The 18,887-nt window shown below is 41.3% G+C and overlaps 1 protein-coding gene across 6 annotated transcripts in view; it reads left to right on the top strand.

The window, feature by feature from the left end:
* The first annotated feature begins 934 nt into the window (after positions 1-934).
* The window catches only part of RHBDD1 (rhomboid domain containing 1), a 111,920-nt gene continuing 93,967 nt past the window's right edge, over positions 935-18,887 (top strand). The window contains exons 1-2 of one of the 6 annotated variants that reach the window (XM_060151949.1): positions 1,003-1,055; positions 5,498-5,584. The gene's annotated coding sequence lies outside the window, so the exon portion shown is untranslated. Of the gene's footprint in view, positions 1,056-1,117; positions 1,244-5,497; positions 5,585-18,887 lie in introns of those variants that run through there. The other 5 variants (XM_060151952.1, XM_060151951.1, XM_060151955.1 and 2 more) reach the window with 5 other exon arrangements.

Below are 18,887 nucleotides of genomic sequence, written 5' to 3'. Positions count from 1 at the left end.
TCAAAACTCTTCTGATTTAGGCAGTTTTTGTTTAAGTAGACTATCTAAACACAGCTGCCACAACTTCCAATAAATACAGAGCAGCATAAAACCACCTGCACTTGGTTTCGTCCTTGGAAAAGACGCATCTTCCCCCTAGTTGTTAGAAAATTCCGTACCAAATAAGATAGTTTTCTCATATTGCATGAAATACAGCATTTAACTTAACCTGACTCCTACAACCCAACATAAAACCTGTTTCAGAGCAGAAACAGACCCATAATTAAAATTGCATCAAATGATACGTTCACAGAAGTACTTAACACCTAAAGCCTTAGACAGACAGACAGACATAGAAATGCAGCCTCAGACTGAGACTTTGGGTTGTGAAATGTACACCCACGACCTTGTTTTGCTGGCCTGCTTTGTAACCGCGGGTTCCGCCCTGAGATGGGTGATGGGCCGCTCTAACTCATGAAGATTTCTGTCTCTTCCGCCATCCACTTCACAGGTAGTATGTGACTCCTCCACGCAACAGGTCCTGAGCCTGCGGCAGGGCTGGGGCCCGGTAGGGCAGTTTCTCAGTCGCCACGCGGCCCAGTCGCCGCATCTCCATCCCGCGTCCGGTCCCTCGAATGTAAGCCAGGCCGTTCGCTTGCTTTACCCGTGGTGGGCAGCCAATAGTTACTTATGGCAGAAGGAATATTATTATCTACGTGTCACTCGGAGCTTGGAGGACGAGTAGAAAGTACAAGCCCTCCACGCCGCGCTCGGCCGCGGTCCTTTCCCCGTCGAGCCTCCTACAAGCCACCGCCACCGCACGCGGTCCTGGGTGCCAGCCCGCGGGGAAAAAAAGAGCGCGGTCGCGCGCAACTGAGCATGCGCCGCTGCCCGCCCGCCCCGCTTTACGGCCCTTCCCACCCTCCACGGGGGCCGTGGGAGCTGCGTCGCGAAATCAACCACGCTCTCTCCCCGCCCCTCAGGCCGCTGGGACCTGGAGCGTCCCGGAGCGGGCGTCCGTGCGTGATGACGCACGTAGTCGCGAAGACGTGGGGACGCAGGCGGCCGTATAGAGCGTGAGTTTTCGCGTCTGTTCGGCGCCGATGCAGTCGTCCGTTGCGCGCCGCGTCTCTCGACTGTTCCCAGGGCCGCGGGCGCTGGCGGCGGCGGCGGCGGCGGCGCTGCGGGAGGCCGTAGGCTTCCCTGGGGCCAGGCGGGGGCGGGGTTGGAGGCGCAGCCTCCGCTCCGTGGGAGCTCTCAACAGGTCCGAGAACTGGGAGGGAGTTTCCCGGAGCGAGTCTAGCGGGGGTCTCTTCATCTTCACTCGCGTCTCTGCTTGAGGCCGATCGCACAGGGAACGACGTGCCCAGGCCCTGGGTGGATGGCGTTGGCTCTGGGAGGCGCGGGGCGTGTGTGTGGGGGTGTGGTTTAAAGGGACGTTGCATCAGCGACAGCTTGTAGTTTCAGTTTCTCTTGGAAGAGTAACTCTGTTTCTCAGAACAAGTGTGTGGCAAACAATCCTAATCCTAATCTAAGTAGTGGTATTTCTCCTAATACGGAACAGGAAATACACTAAGTGTATTTAATCCTTTTCTGTCCAGGCCTTAAAAACCTTTACAAAAACGGATCAATTGCTTATATGATTTTCCAAACCGAGCATAAACTCAGTGTTACTGTCAAAACAAATTACTGCATAGTCATGATTGAGTCATCGAGATGGGTTGGTCTCTTTGCAGTGACAGCTGGACTTGGCTCTTTTTTTTCCCCCTTTGGAATTGCTCCTTAAAAATCTGTCTTATGTCTCACATTTATATGCCACTTTTTGCTGTCCTAATAACCTTTAAATCTAAAAACTTCTAATTTGCTGCTGGTGTGGCAGGGCTTGGGAAAGCAAATAATCTTAGAAGAAGGCAGTGCATTGGGTTCCCAAATTGTTCCAGGGGTACCAGCATCAACGTCAGCGGGGAACTTGTTGGAAATGCAAATTTAGGAGTCTTACCCCAGATTTAGTGAATCAGAAATCTATTTTAACAAGACTTCGAATGGATCCCAAGGCACCTGTGTGCTAAAGCTTGCGAATTACTGGCCATAGTGATAAAGAACAGCCATTGTGAAGTCACAGAATGGAATTTGAATCCAGGTGAAACCTTTCTTAGGTGTAGGACCTGGGACAAATTAGTTAAAGGTTACTTCATAGGACTGAAAGTATTCAGTGTAAAAATGCAGGAAAAGAGTTTAACACAGGTGGAAAACAGAGATGAGATGTTATTAAGGAACTTGTTAGAACTGTCTAAAATAAGTACATAGACTGTGCTGAAAGGATTCTTCTTTGATTTAGATGTGGGTTGTAGTGCACAAATACTGTGCCTCTTCTGCTGCTTAGAGGGCAGTTTATTTTTATGGATTCTCATTATATTGTATACGATTGAGGCTGTCGAATGTAGGATCAGTTAATACCAATGCTGTAGTATTTTTAAGAACCGCATTAGTAATTGTGTTAAAGAGCAGTTTTTAATTCTTTGGCCTTTTGGTTTTTTCAGCTTCATTGTGCCTTCTTTTGACCCAGAATTTGGTAAAGAAAGTAGAGTGGATAACTGATCGGAGATCAGCCTTAGCCTTAGAGTTGAGAAGTATTATAGAGCAGTGACTTGGAAACGAGAGACAAAACTGAAGATGTTTCTGTCCTTTTTTCCCCATATGTCGTACAGCTCCACGATAGCAAAGAAGTTCTCATCATATCTACTTACCTGTGTTTTCTGGAAGCATCACAGGAATTAAGTTAGATGTGCCCTCCATCTGCTGTTTTTACAGAATGTCAGCTGCAGTGTTACAGCTTTTTCCTTCCCCTTTTCAGGGGGTTGGTGTTGGGGGGATAAAGAGAAATATTCGGGATTTGAAGCAGCTGACCTAAAGCCTAGACTCATTGTGATGTTGAGAAGAGTCTGTAGCACCATGGCCGAAACAACAGGTCACTTTGATTAGAGTCCACTGCTCCCGAGGCCACACCGTGGCTCCTGGGTATTGTGGGTGAGTTTTCAGATAACTGTGAGTCAGTTTAGATATTTATACCCTATAAATAATTTTGTTAATGCTAAATTAACACTGTCCCATCATGAAGTATTCACTTTTCAAAGGCCCCATTTTTCTTGTTCACTGTGTCAGAGAGGCTGATCTTTAGCGGTGGTTTGGGTCAGGCACACCCTGCTTTGAACCCCACCTCTGCTACATACTGATTGTGTCCAGTAGACAAGTTACATCCTCCCAGCCTGAATCTCCTTTCCTATAGAGTAGGACTCGTGGTGTGTGACCACCTCAGGACAGTGAATAAAATGAAATCAAGTGGAAAGCATGTCTGTTAACGCCGAGAGGCTCAGTAACTGGTGCATGTTGGACAGGGGAGAAAAGGTAGTTATTACCTGAAACCTAGCTTGATCTCATTCATTTCCTCGTAATATTTTTATAAATGAGGTAATTTTATTAATTACTTGATTGCGCTGCTTTTCTTTTTAAGCAAAATGCTGAAGAGCTTTCACAGTATTGTGAATGAGAGAAAGCAAACACTTTGGAGAAAGTTAAAACTCTAAACCTGGTAGAAAGGCACCATTTTCAGTTCTGTCAGCATAACAGAGCAACTTTCATAAATTGTTTTGAGTGTTTACTGGAAGGTCAAGGTCAGCGGGTGATTACCGTTTAAGTATCTACAGTTAGTTAATGGGGACAGTCAGCCACAGAAGGGGGCACTTTGTTACAGGAGATGAGACTTCACTGAAGACATGCACCGAAGAATAAGAAAATGCTATTATAGCTCTGAAATCATTATTTTTCAATATGGATGCTTAATGATTGGAAAGTGAAGAGCTTTATGTTCCATTTTAAAAAATGATCAAAAAATCTCATATTTCTGTATATAGTGCATATGAATATGTGAGTATGGAAACGACTTGAAAGGTGTCATACTAGGTCATAATTTCGTTTACTTGGCAATGTATTATAATATGGAGGTAGGGACAAATAATCTATACATTTAAGTAAAATTAGGTAAATGCATGTGTATGTAAAAATTCTTTTTAAAAACCATTACAAAGATGGAAATGCCTTAGAAAGATAGATGGCCTTTTATGCTGTAGCTCTAGTCATCTAAGCAGGGGGCCTCAGATTTTTTAGCAGGGGACCCTCTTTAGCAGCATCTTACCTGTAAAGCTCAGGAACTGAGAGGTTTTAAGAGAAGAGGGGTGGAAGGGCATAGGACCTGCCTGCTGGGAGCCTCCTGCAGTGACACTTCAAGGAGTCCGTGGGACAGGGTGTGAAACCATCTGTGGGGTAGAAATCCTCAGGAGATGAGCTGTACCTAAAAAGTCAGGTGTTGAGAATTCCTGAGTGGGATCCACAAACTTGTTCTGAAGACAACTCCCAGGGTTATCAGCAATGTCAGACATATGTATAGTTTCGCATGTAGAGAAGTGAGATCATTTAAAAAAAAAAAATCCAGCCTTCAATCCGACCCATATTATATAAAAATAGGGAGGAATCTATGCACATTTTTTGAGAAATCATCTAAGTTTTTGCGGTACGCGGGCCTCTCACTGTTGTGGCCTCTCCCGTTGCGGAGCACGGGCTCCAGGCCCGCAGGCTCAGCGGCCATGGCTCACAGGCCCAGCCGCTCCACGGCATGTGGGATCTTCCCGACCCAGGGCACGAACCCGTGTCCCCTGCACTGGCAGGCGGATTCTCAACCGCTGCACTACCAGGGAAGCCCAGTTTTGTTTGTTTTTAAATCCCTCTAAGCTGTGACAGCTGTTACCACGGTTAAAACTTTAATATTTTAACTGGCTGTTGTTTAGCATTACAAATGACTCAAGGAAAAAGAAACAAGGAGTCAATGGAAATATATTACTTGTGTTTACTGTCCTTTAGTATTTTGTTGTATGAAAGCAGCTGGTTTGCATTTATATGGTAAAGGGTTTTTCTTAAAGAGTTAATTTTTAGTTAATAGTGAGCTTTCATAAGAAAAACAATTTCAGATGCTAAGTATTTGCTAGATTGTTTTTAATAGCGATAGTAGTAATATCACATTGTCCTTTTTCACACATTGAGGAGGGTTTCCTGGTGACAGCTGGAGCATGGGGGAGGGGGAGTCACTTTCAATCAACCAGCTGCTCTCTGCAACATCATGATGGTGATATTTCAAAGCCCGTGGATAATTCTGGCTGCATTCAGAAGAGATAATGTATCAAATTTCTGGGAAGCAATAGATAGTGTGCAAGAGCCCTTTGGGATCTAGCTGGTAGCCAACTAACAATGCGTACATTCAGGTTTGCATGTTGGTATTATTTACCATCTCGTTTCTTGGACATTGTTACATGAGCATCATAATTATAAAGCAATAAAGTCTAGTTCCATGGGGGCAAAAGGCTCATTAGTTTATGGAGAGGAAGGGAGAATGGAAAACAAACTTGGGGGATGTGCTGTGTGCTTTTACATAATATGCTGTTTCATTTCTTCTTCCTGATGACTCCAGGAAGTAAATGGAGTTTTCCTCATCCATGGATAAGGAAACCGAAGCTCAGCAGGACTGATTATGTGATTTGCCCAAGGCCACGTGCTAGTAGGTGATGGCATCCAGACTTGACCCCATATCTAGCTTCAGATCCAGGAATGTTGTCATTACACCAACAGCTGTTTCTCCACAGTGTTCACTTGCTTATGCATTTTTAATCCAAAGTCACAATATCAGGATAGTATGAATGAAATTTAGATACATATTACAATGACTTCAGTTTTATATAAATAATATATAAGGGGGTGTGTGTGTTGGCAGCCACTTCTAATTTTGGAATTTTTTCCCTTGAAAGTCCCTTGAGCAACACTGTTAAAGAAATTTTGCTGTGTTTTTTATATTACAGATACCAGAAATTTTCAAGGATGTGTATTTTAATGAGTCAGTTGTGATGCTGAGCTTGAACAGATGTAGGAATAAATATTGTGTGTGCTGCCCATGTAGTAGAAGTTCCTTCACATGGAATTATTCAGGGCTTTCTCTTTCTCTTTCCAAGGAATGTTAATTTTGTATTAATAAGGGACCTTTTCGCTTTCTAGATGTTTAGCCTGTGGCAGACCTTTGAGATGCTGTTTGTATACCCTCCACGTTTTGGTTCTCCTGTTAGCTAGAGTGTTGTATGTACTCTGAAAAATGAGAGTTGATGATGCTTGAAATAAACTAGGATCTGCTGCCAGCCCTTGGCAAATTCCCTAGTATCTGTGTGGGGTTATTTGACTACAAACAACAGAAATTAAGTTAACTAAGTTATCCAGATAACTTATTCAAGAACAAGAGGTTTATTGGAAGTATATGGATGAGCTCAGAAAATCTACGGAAAAACCAAACCACAGGACTGCAGCCAGATGAGCTCTTGAGGCTTGGGTAGACTTTGATAGATCTGGAAAATTCTTTAAGTTAATGTTCTGAGTATCAGATCCAGAATTTGTTGGTCTTAGTGTCTCTGCAAAAGTGTTAGATTCCAGGAAGAGAGTTATTATTCCATTCTTGGTCACTGTTACCCTTGAATCAGTGTAGGAAAGGCATCCTGGATTTCTGGTCCCCCCCCAGGACCACATCCAATGGGGGTGAGAGGCGTCTCTTACCTGTTACTGAAAGAATGAGGTGTTAATGCCGGGCAGAGAAAAAGAAAGGAAACAAAGCCCAAGCTGTCCCCACCACCCGGTAATTAGTGGACGTCCTGTGTGCTTGTGGAACGTGCACAGCTCTGACGCCTGGCATGCTTCTCCCCTCTTGGCCAGTTCTTGTGTTGGGAGGATTTCAGTTACATAAATAGTTCACTAACATTTCTTACATGAGTTAGTTTAAATGGGGTTATGGCTATCACTTTTTCATTGACTTTAGGTAGACAAACAAAGAAATCTGGTGTGGAGCGAACCTCAGAATAGAATTACTTAAATCTTCTTGAAGGGAGTGATGGTGGGATGCTGGCATTGCTGCTCCCTGTATGTCTCCTGGTTTAAGGACCTACGTCTGCAGGGCTGTCAGTTGGAGAACTTTAATGAGCCCTCGTTAAACTAAAACTTGTAGCCCGTGAGAGAAGGAACCAGCTTATGATTGATATTGGAAATCATAAGTGGTGATGGATCAGAATTGGAGTTGGCACTAATCCACCTCACTGTGGAGCAAAAGTCAAGATTATATACAAAATCCAGTATTCCATGTTTCACGTATAAAGATAATCTAATCATTTCTGTTAAGACTATAACCCTTTAAAAAGGAGGGAAAAATAAAAAATTTTGCCATCTGACATATAGAGGTTTTTTTAGTCCTAAAATGGAGGCTCATTAAATTCTCAAATGTAATGGTAATTTAAAGATAATGTTGACAAAAACTCTGATTTGAGATTTTATTACAAAATTTATCTTAGTTAAAAAAAATCGTTTCTATTTTCATGTGCCTTCCACACACCCCATCATACTGTTTTTTTAAAATGTATGTGTAATTGAATCACATGATGCAGTTTAAAAATGTAGGATCATAGCCCAGAAAAATGCTAATTGGTTACTAAGTTATAAAGACACTTTAAAGCTATTTAAAATTTTTAATCTTAAGCCTTATTTTATGCCTTGATATGCATTAAAAACAGTATCATTTCCCAATTTATGATTTTATGTATATAATCTCATTTAATCCTCACAACACCGAATATGGCTGCATTATCTCCTTGTACAGGTGAGGAACCAGTAGTTAAATAACTTTCCTAAGGTCACATGGCTGGCGTATTGTGGAGCTCTTACCAAAGTCCATGACCTTAATTACTGACCTCTACTGCAAACGTTAATATTGCTAGCCCTGTGTATCATTTTGACAAAAAGCACTGTGATGTTTCTTTTTCCAGAATTTGTCTGTTTACCCCAAGTTCCCTGACAACTTCTTTATGTTTGGAAACTGTTCAGATGTGTTGTGTTATCCATCATCTTGTGCTTCTGTTTGCTGTGAGTATGGCAATAGCTCCTATATTGCACAGTGTGCCCTGTGAAGCCTTTTGTCATTTATGTCTTAAAGCAGTCTGACAGCTTCTCATGTTGAATTCAGCCAGGTTGCTTTTCATTTAACAAAGCTAAGTGTTGCTTTCTAGGTGAAAAATAATTAAATGCTTTTAAAGATGTATTTGATTAACAGGAGGCTGATCTGTGTAAATTAATTATAACTGTAATGATGTCGTAGCCTTGTCTTTTGTTATTAACCAGGTAATTGACCAGAAGTTTGGAAGCTTATTGTAACTGACAGCAGTTTGACCTTGTATGCTGTCTAGAAGTGAAACATGCACAATGCATGTAAATGCAGTTGGTTTTTTGAGCTTCACGTGTTGTCAGAGCATCTGATCTTGGGTTCTTACTTCACTCTTCCCTTACTTCTCTGCTGAAATTGTTACACTCGAACTGAATATTGTACTGATATCTCTCACTAAAAGCATCTGACCAAACACAAATGTTGTCTGTGTCCTTGAATAACTATAATCAGACACGAAACCTTGGCACATTTAGGACATAAAGTCAAGTAAACAAATGCCAAAATTAAATGAACCTTGGTTTTAAATTCCATGTGAAGGAAGGTAAAACAACTTTTGGGAGAGAAGACATAAAGGGAAAAATAGTGGGCATATTTGCTAGGTTGAAGGAGAATTTTTCCCTTTTATTCTAATTTACCTAAGAAAGTTCAGAGAATGTGGTGTTTAAATATTTGAGTGATGAGAGCCTCTAACTTGGGTGATTTTGGTTAAAGAGTGGGATGGTAGGAATAAAGCACAAAGTGGATGTGGGATAACAATGGCTAATGAGCAGCAGTCCCTGGGTGCAGGCTGTCCTCCCTCCCACATGCTTTAGACTAGAGGAAGAGTCAGCTCTGCCAGAAGTGACATAGGCATTCCTAAACCCACCATACTATGCGAAATCACGCAATAAAAACCATAGAGCTATGGTGCAAAGGGTGTTAGGAGCAAAATACTCAAAAAGGTTGTCAGTGGCACATTACAAAAGAAAAGATAGAAACCTAATAAAATGGCAGCACGGTTTTACACCTGTTAAATGGTTAAGAAATGCAGAAGTACATAGAAAGATGGCACTGTACCTTCAAAAAGTCCTGCACTTTGCTTTCAGAAGCGATTGTCAGAAGGATTGCAGCTTGTGAATTATTGTCAAGTGGTGGAAGAAGGGTTATCCGGATTGGATGTCAAGTCATAATTGCAGATGTGGATGGGTGGAACTCATAAAATACTCAGCGAACTGAGGTAGCTTACTTCAGCCGGGTGCAGTTTCCTGCCTTCACCTGGGGCTTGTGCTGATGAAATTGTGCACAATCAGATGCAAAATTTGCATTGTGCTCCAATTGTTCCTTGATATATATTGATTGCATTTGAACAAATTTGCTTGTTTCAAAACAAGCACTATAGCAGAACTGATCGGCCTAATGAACTTAAGCTTCCCTAAGCATATTTCACATATTTCCTGTCTCTGTGCTAGCAGCACATGCATGCTATTTCCTCTCTTTAAAATACGTTTCCTCCTTTTAATTACTTTCTTTCAAAGTCTGGTGCAGGTGAGGAAGCTTCTCTGAGGTATTCTCTGAATTGAATTAACTTAACCTTTTTTATATTGGCACATATTTGTACATTATTTGCCCATTTCCAGGTAGTGTAGGTTCTAGAAATGACTTAAGACAGAAGTTAGTAGTAAAGGGGGAAAAATTAGCAACCAAATGACTGAGTAGCTCTCAACAGAAGAAAGCATACGTGTTTATTAGGTGAAATTAAGTTTTTCTAGCGCTCATGGGATTTTGCACAAGGAACAGTAAAGTCGGAACAGTGTTTTACAGCAATGTGAAAATGATTACTCTGTGGCAGTCCCTTGGGTGAGTGAGACCTATGTCAAGGCCTAATATGAAGGTGCATTTCTGCAAAAGTCATTCTTCAAAGGCAAAGTGACGTGATCTGACCGTGCAACATTTGGAGATTTGGCAAAACACAGGGCTAAAGGTTGGGAAAGTGTTCCTTTATACCAGTAATTCTTAAAAGGTAGAAAAGATGTTTTTGCCTCTCTGTGGCTTCCTTCTCAGATTAAACCTTACTTTGCAGGATAGGGCCTGGGGGTGAAAGCATGCCAAGCAGGGCACACTTCACATCCCCCCGCCACATCCCTTTCTTTCCAGAGTTCTTGCCAGGCAGATGCCTGGTCCTGGGGGGAAAAAGTCAGAGAAGGCACAGGGGCTTCTGTTCCTCAGCTTCTCTATTTGTATAGAGTATATCCCCAAATGAGAAAAGTGACGTTTGGATTATTGTTACTTCTTTCGTTTTTAATTTGATTTTAAAAACAGATTTTTGTTGTTGTTTTTAAAGCTATGACCATGATAACAGTTACCAAAAGAAGCTGGGTATTTGAACATTGCTTTGTACTACTCTCTTAAATATAGATCTACAAGTTAAGTTGTATCAAGAAACAATTACATTTGGTAGAGTAAAAGTTTTATGTTCTGAGATTTTCTACATTTGAAATATTTCAAAATGCATATACATTTTGGTGTGTTTAATGGAAGTCACCAACTGCACTTTCTTAGGAAAGACAATTCTTTATGCTCAAATAATGTCTTTCCTAATTCTTCTGGTGGTTGAAGTGTCATATCTCTTATTAAAAGACCATAGGAGTGACTTCCTGTTTCACCTCTGACATGTAAAGAGCTTGGAGGTCATCACCCCTGTCCTCACAACAAGAAAAACCCTGAACAGACTGAAAATCAGTGACTTTTCTTAGATCCATCAGAGAATTGAGGTCACAGGGCAAACTATCACGCCCAAATCTGGAGATACAAGCTCATTTTGAGAATCACAGCCCAAGATCGTGCACACAGTGGCAGTGCCCAGTGATGAGTAACTCAAAGAGATGGTTAGAACTTGGGCTTATAGAGCATCTTAACAAAAGAACAATACTTTTTTTTTTTTTTTTTTTTTTTTTGGCTGTGTTGGGTCTTCATTGCTGCATGCAGGCTTTCTCTAGTTGTGGTGAGCGGGGGCTGCTCTTCATTGCAGTGCACAGGCTTCTCATTGCGGTGGCTTCTCGTTTCGGAGCACAGGCTCTAGGCGCACAGGCTTCAGCATTTGTGGCACACAGGCTCAGTAGTTGTGGCTTGTGGGCTCTAGAGCACATGCTCTAGAGCGCAGGCTCAGTAGTTGTGGTGCATGGGCTTAGCTGCTCCACGGCATGTGGGATATTCCTGGACCAGGGCTCGAGCCCGTGTCCCCTGCATTGGCAGGCAGATTCTTAACCACTGCACCACCAGGGAAGCCCGAACAATACATTTTTAGAGAAGTGACAAGGCAAAGGAAAAGGACTTTGAGTTTCTAGGGCAGCAAATGGTAGGAAGGCAAATAGGTGGGGGAACTAATGGAAGATTAGGGCTAGTTGGTAAAGTTTGTTGTGTAGATTTTTTTGGAGCCAGTTGTAAGGTTGTCTCTGGTGATTAACTTTTGTCATACCTGGTAGGGGGAGGGGGGAACACCTTCACAAATTCATGTCCTGCTTTTAAGCAGATGGGGGGAAGCAGAGAACTTTAGTTGTATCTGCTTTTTCTTAATTGCATTCAGCTCAAGATAATTTGGTGTTGCACATTCTGCTACCCTACAACCAGCTTAGCTGGAACTGAACCACTGATGGCAGTAACTCGTTGGAACACTTTAACAGTAGTTTTGACAAACTGCTGGAGTATGAGTGTAGGCTGTCTTGAGAGTTGAAAACTCGCAGCTTTTCTGCAGACAGACCTGACTCACAACTTCATTTTAAGAACAAGGACTCTGGAGCCAGATTATCTTGGTTAAAATCCCCACTCATCTGTAAAATGAGGAAATAATACCTGCCTCATAGAGTTCAGAGGGTTGAATGGGATATGCCAGATGACAAAACTAAAACGATTTAGTAATGAGTTTGATATCCTTTATTCAAAGGAAAGCAGTCCATAGATTGGGGGAGTAGAGCGCCTCACAAACAGTGGAGCATTCTTCCCAGGGGATTTTGGGCCAGAGTGAGTTTTATAGAATGTTAGAAAAGTCAATGAAAAAAACAGGGTGTGGTTGGCTAGGGGGTGGGGGGGTTTCCTTTTGAGGCCAGCAGGGCCTCCTTTCCAGGGTAAGCTGACCTGGAGGATGGTGATTGGCATTAGGTTTCCTGCACGGTGAGGCAGTTCCCATAAAGGCAGGCTGACTTAAGGTTAGACTTGTGACATGGGCTGGACCACTGGGACGGCCTTCATTTTGTGGGTCCCAATATATGAATTAACTTTGTTAGGTAATGGCACACGTGTAAAGTTTGGGAACAGTACTACCAAAGATGAATTAGTACTATATAAGTGTGTAACTTTAGCCAATGATTTGACTTTTTTATTTCACCAGTATTGAGGAAAACTTGAAATCAGTAGCAAATGGGTATTTCTGTTTCATTAAAACAATAGCTGAGATTTAATATGTTTACTGTGTGCTTGGCATTATTCTAAGCACTTGGTGTTTTCTGTTTGTCTGTTTGTTTTAAACTTATTTATTTATTTTTTGGCTGTGTTGGGTCTTCGTTGCTGCGTGTGGGCTTCCTCTAGTTGCAGCGAGTAGGGGCTACTCTTTGTTGTGGTGCACGGACTTCTCATTGCCGTGGCTTCTCTTGTTGTGGAGCACGGGCTCTAGGCACGCGGGCTTCAGTAGCTGTGGCTCGCAGGCTCTAGAGCACAGGCTCAGTAGTTGTGGTGCACAGGCCTAGTTGCTCCACGGCATGTGGGATCTTCCCGGACCAGGGCTCGAACCCGTGTCCCCTACATTGGCAGGTTGATTCCTAACCACTGCGCCACTAGGGAAGCTGTTCACTTGGTGTTTTCAGTCATTTAATCCTTACAAGAATTCTAGGATCAGATTTAACTATTATTACTATTCCATTTTCATAGCAGGAAACTGAGGCTTAGGTTAAGTGACTTGCACAAGTTAACACAGCTCTTAATGCTAAAGCCAGTCATTGGGACCAGTTTAGACTCCAGAGTATGTGCTCTCAAACCCCAAGGTACCCGGGAAACACAGTTTGGTAGAGATGATAAAAGGCCTCTGGTGACAGCCTGTTGGCACTGGTGGACAGTACATGTGGAAGGCATTGTGGAGGTCGGTGAGCAGTGACGTGGTCAGGGAGCCCGACATTAAGGATGCAAGTCTAGAGCTGGGCTTTGAAAGTTGGGGAGAAACTAAATGGGTTGGGAGGACGAGGAGGGGTTGTGTCTTGGGTCAGGGAGTGATGCTGGCGGTGCTGTCAGGACCCTGCCCGCATCCTCACGCCCTTAGTGTGCCCTGGTGGACTCCCAGCCTCCAGCCCCTGCGGTTCTTCACCTGAGTGTTTTCTCTGACCCCCTGATGCCCACTTTCCTGCTGTAGCAAGTCACAGGTGACAGGGAGTTAAGGCAGACCCCTAGCCCTTTGGCAGTTAGTACTGAGGCATATCTAGTCTGGCTCCTAGAGTTCCCAGTGAGATTCAGCCTGTCTCCCATAGAGATGGCTCGCTTGATAACGCATGCATTTTAGTGGCTCTCATTATTGCCCAAAGCAATACCTGACTTAAAATGTGTGGCTCTACCTTCTCTCTTTGGTAAGATCTTATTTTTCATAGAAGGAAGCCTTTCTACATGAAAAGTGTTGAAATCATCACCCTTTTAATCCCTTTTTTTCTCATGTTATTACTTAAAATAGTTCTAATTAAATTTTACACCATATAAGTAGAAGTTGAACTAAAAATGAAACATTGTTTTAGTCTTTTCTTAGTACTTAAAAAAATTCTCTTAAACTTGAGTTTACCCACCAAGAAGCAGTTATGTGAAAGAAAACTAGGTGACACCTTGTTTAAGGGTTTCTACTGAGTTAAAAAGGATTGGCTGTGAAGCAGAAGTTTGAACTATTTCCTGGTCTGCCTCTAGATCACAGCCTAGAATTTCAGAAGATTTTTATTTAACCCCTTATAGACAATCAAGGAATTTGTTATGTGCTGTGGAAGTGTGGACGTTTGCTTCTTGAGTGATGGACAGGCAGGGCCATGGAGGCCTCTCAAAGGTATAGATAGGGGCTTCCCTGGTGGCACAGTGGTTGAGAGACCGCCTGCCGATGCAGGGGACACGGGTTCGCGCCCCGGTCCGGGAAGATCCCGCATGCTGCGGAGCGGCTGAGCCCGTGGGCCATGGCCGCTGGGCCTGCGCGTCCGGAGCCTGTGCTCTACAACGGGAGAGGCCACAACAGTGAGAGGCCCACGTACCGCAAAAAAAAAAAAAAAAAGGTATAGACAGTAGCAGCAAGGCTTGCATTTGTGAGAGGCAGAAGGCTGAAGGGCTTGCTAGAGAAGCAGCACCGTCTGGTGGGAAGAGCTGCATTTGAGTCCTGATAGTCCAGTTTAAGAGCATATTGTCACCTTGGGTTCTTTATATCAGAAAGAAATGGAATTTCTGTCTGTCTTTGGCGGTTTCACGCCAAAATTGCTGAAAGGATTTCCATTAAATTGGGCACTTATGTTTGGAATGGTCAGGCTTAAAATAAAAGCTATGGGATGCATGTGAAATTCACTTTGGTGACCTCTGGTGGTGAGAGAGCCCCATGGGACTGCCCATCTGTGGAGATAGCCACACTTATTTAGCACCTTGGACAGAGAAATTTAACATCCCCAGAAAGTCTCAAGTCTTCACTGAGCTCCTTCTTACCTGGACAGCTCTACAGAGCAGGCTTCAGAATGGCTAAAAGGACAGTAAAGTGATTTGTTTGGTAAGTGCTGGGTAGATCAGCTAGTAGGTGACATGGAATTAACTTTGTCTTCACCAGATTGTGAGAATTAAGTGAAATGAAGCAAGTATACTTAACTACTTTGTAAACTATAAATAATTGTATAAATATTAGTTATTATTGGGAAAGGTATATAAATATTACAAGACTAAAGTATAGGCTGAAATGCTTGAAGTTGATCAAATGATGATTTTATATCAGTTAATACCTAGAAAGTCCTTATTATGTTTCAGGCATTTTTCTATGTGTTTTACATATACTAACTCATCAACAACTCTATGAGGCAGGTCTTATTGTTAGTGTCTGTTTTATAAGTGGGGAAACTTAGGTAAGCTTACATTGATTAAGAAATTGCCCAAGGTCATACAATTCCAAGCAGTTGAGCCAGGATTTGAACCCAAGCCATTAGGCTTCGAAGTCTGTTCTGTTAACTGTGATACTATTCAGTCTTACAATGATGAAGTACAGAAGGCTGATCTAGGTAAGAAAGCACGGTGGATTGAGGGTGGGGATAACATGATGAGATTGGATTTTAAGCAAACCAAGTCAGGTGTTATATAAGTAAGATTGGGGGAAATGTGTCAGGTGATAAGGGTCTGACCTTTGGTTAGGTCTGTCACCACATAACATGTGACCTTATTGATGGCTGCTTACTTGTCTGGAACATTCTTTAACTTCTTAGGTTGTTTTGGTGGTCTTAAATCCTAACTCCCTAGAGGTCAGGTCTTTTGCCTTCCACGTGGATGACATTGATACTTAAGCCTTGTAAAAGACAGTTGGACATTGTTCCACAAAGGTATGGGAAATTTTGTATTTGTTTTCATTTTGAGAGATGGTATATGAGGGGAAAAAGGGAAGGAGGAGCTCCTGTGTGTTAAAAGCTAGGTCTTGTGTGTTTAAGCTAGGTCTGGTGGCTTAAAATCAGAAAGATTTAGCCCATTGGTCTTTGAGAGAGAATTTAGTGGTTGTCTCCAGCTGGGTAAGACAATTTCTTATATGGTTATGATGATGACGTCTGTGAGGTTGGAGAACCATCGTATAAATGGAGATCTCAGCAGCCTTCAAAAGGGGGAAGTGCTCTCAATTCCCAATTTCTTCTGGAACAGAGTCCAAGTTGTAGATATTTCCGTGAATAGATACTGGAATGTAATTACTGAGTGTCACAATATTCATGAGGACTAGATTCCCATTAGCTTCTTAATATAATTTGATTCCAGTTTTCATTTTTTATTCATGAAGTCAGTTTTCATTCGATTGACCTCATTTCTTTGTATCTCTCTGCCTTTAATGTGAAATAAAACAGAATCCTACGCTGATTCTCTTTGATTTTTATCATTAATGTAACTCATGAAGCCATGTAACAGATTTCAATGGCCAGAAAAAATTTGTCATTTATGTGCAACTTGTCACTAAATGATGATGGTGCTCTGACACAGATTTCATACTGTACCCCCAGAGCTCCCCATTTACTGATCAACTCAGGTAGATGATGCATTCCGGTGAATTGAACAGGGTGCAGTGGTGTGAAGCCAGACCATCTGCTATTACATTTAATATTTAAATACTAAGTTTTAAAAGTATAATTCACGTTATTGATATAACTGTGTATTGCATTTAATGACTGTGATCACATTGAAGCTATGTAAGCTCTTTGAAATGCATTCATATATTTGAAAAGAGGAACAGATTACTTCACTAGCATTCAGTTAATAAATTCTTGTTTTCCACTAAATGCAAATACATATTATACTGTACCATTTTCTTATTTTCAAAAATATCTTGAAAATCTGCATTTTGTAATTGGGTTTTCTTGAGGCCTAAGGAAGCTAATGCCTTTTAGGAAAAATAAAATTATGCTAAGATATGTTATTGGAAGAACAAAGGATTTTATTATTGTGCTAGACTAAAACGTTCTCATCTATTGGCCCTATAGTAACAGGTGGGGAAAACAGTCTCTTATGTTTGGATTAAAAAAGCCATGAATGAAAAGATTCCTGAGAGAGTTACGGGAGTGAGAAGAAATGATCCAGTTCATTTAATTCCTGAAGAAGGTAGACTGTACTAAAACAGTAAGAGAAAGAAAAAAATGCATCTAGTTGTTTTGTGAATATTTTGCCCAAGTCAATGTGGTATTTATGATGCTCTAATTTGTTGTTCAGCTCTTGTAATTTAAAAAGTTTTCATGTTTAGCATATCCAGTCTGCTTTTGCCATAGCTTTTTTGCTTTGTTTGAAGCGATAAGTCATACTAACCCTCTGCGTCTTTCAAAAAGATTTTACAAGGTTTAGAGTCAAATGTGTTGGCCTAAGCCCTGCCCCTGCTACTGAAGTGCATTCACATTCACTTTTAACCCATCACAGTGCAGGGGGATGGTAGTGCTAAAATTCTGGCAGTTTAACCAGGGTGATTTCTTCATGGTTTCATCTTTCTTTCTGAAGCTTTCTTCTGAAGAGCTTGTTAAACTATTTCTTGGAGGGGGATGGCGTGGGGGGAGGTTGGGAGAAGGGACATGTTTTTCTGTATGGTTACGTGTACCTATGAACATGCATATTTATATTTTAAGCAATGAAAATTTAAGCATTTGCTCAACATCATTAGTCACTAGGGAAGTGCAAATCAGTACCGCTTCACACCCATTAAGATGTTTATAATAAAAAAGATGGATAAAAGCAAGTATTGTTGAGTATATATGAGTATGGAGAAATTGAAACCCTCATGCACTGCTGGAGGGAATGAAAAATGGACAAAAATTTGGAAAACAGTTTAGTAGTTCCTTACAAAGTTAAGCATAGAGTTACCGTATGACCCAGCAATTCTATTCCTAGGTATATGTCCAAGAGAACTGAAAACATATGTTTCTACAAAGAAATTGTACATGAATGTTCATAGCAGCGTTATTCATTATAGCCAAAAAAGTGGGAACAACCCAAGTGTCTATCAACTGATAAATGGATAAAAACACAGTGTGGTATATCTATATAATAAAATATTATTGGACCATAAAAAGGAATAAGTACGGATACTTCCTATGATGTGGATGAACCTTGAAAACAGTATTCAGTGAAAGAAGCCAGACACAAAAGGCCACATATTGTATGATTCCATTTAGATGAAATGTTCAGAATAGGCAAATTCGTTGACATGAAAGGTAGACTGGTGGTTGCCAGGCATTGGGCGGGATGGGGAGATAAGTGGGGAGAGTTTCATTTGGCGGTAATGAAGATGTTCTGGAATTAGATGGTGGTGCTGACTGTGCAGCCTTGTGAATATACAAAAACCACCGAATTCTGTAGTTTAAGACAGTTTTATGGTGTGTGAATTATATCTCAATTTTAAAAAATCAATGCTTAAGCATCTGGAAAGTTAGGCATTAGCAAAATATTCAACCTGAGTGATAGCAGGCCTCTGATAAATACTTGCCAAGTGACTTGAACAAACCTACATTCTCCTCTATGATTCTTATTTTTTAGAGAATATGCTTAAAATATATGGAACCTAAATGAAATTTTCCAAAGGCATGACAATAGTAATAATGACATATCATTAATCTACCTCATATAAGTATTGATAAACCTTTTCTTGATTCTTAACTAAAAATCTCACACAATTTTAAAAGATCTCAATGAATAATTTTAAGATTTGTTGTACTTTTAGTGACCTGGAAGGCTGCTTTCAGAAAAGCGTTCAATTCCTCCTATTAAGACTGTAGTTTCTTTCTTTCGTGTGAAATTAATTTGGTTACTGTCAGATGCCAGACTGGGAATATAATTTATAACTGGTACATATTCTTGCAGTTTAATGGCCTGAGTTCTTCTCGAACATTTAAACTGAAAATTGATATATAATGTCACCCTGGTAAATGATAATGATGAAACATTTCCTGCTTTGTAAGTAGAGCTGAAAATCGTCATAGTAAGTTTCTTTTCCCTTTTGGTAAAATTCCTTTCTTTACCCCGTGAGACACGTTGGTTTCCCAAGTTATGAATTCAGTTTCTTTTGTTTGTTCTAGCCACTTAGTTTTTCTTATTACAACCTGTTTAATTTTTAATTTCTCATTAAAAGTAAATATGGCTG

The sequence above is a fragment of the Lagenorhynchus albirostris genome, chromosome 6 (assembly GCF_949774975.1).
Source record: "Lagenorhynchus albirostris chromosome 6, mLagAlb1.1, whole genome shotgun sequence".
In the NCBI taxonomy this organism is placed as follows: Eukaryota; Metazoa; Chordata; class Mammalia; order Artiodactyla; family Delphinidae; genus Lagenorhynchus; species Lagenorhynchus albirostris.
This window is presented reverse-complemented; position numbering and strand designations above follow the sequence as displayed.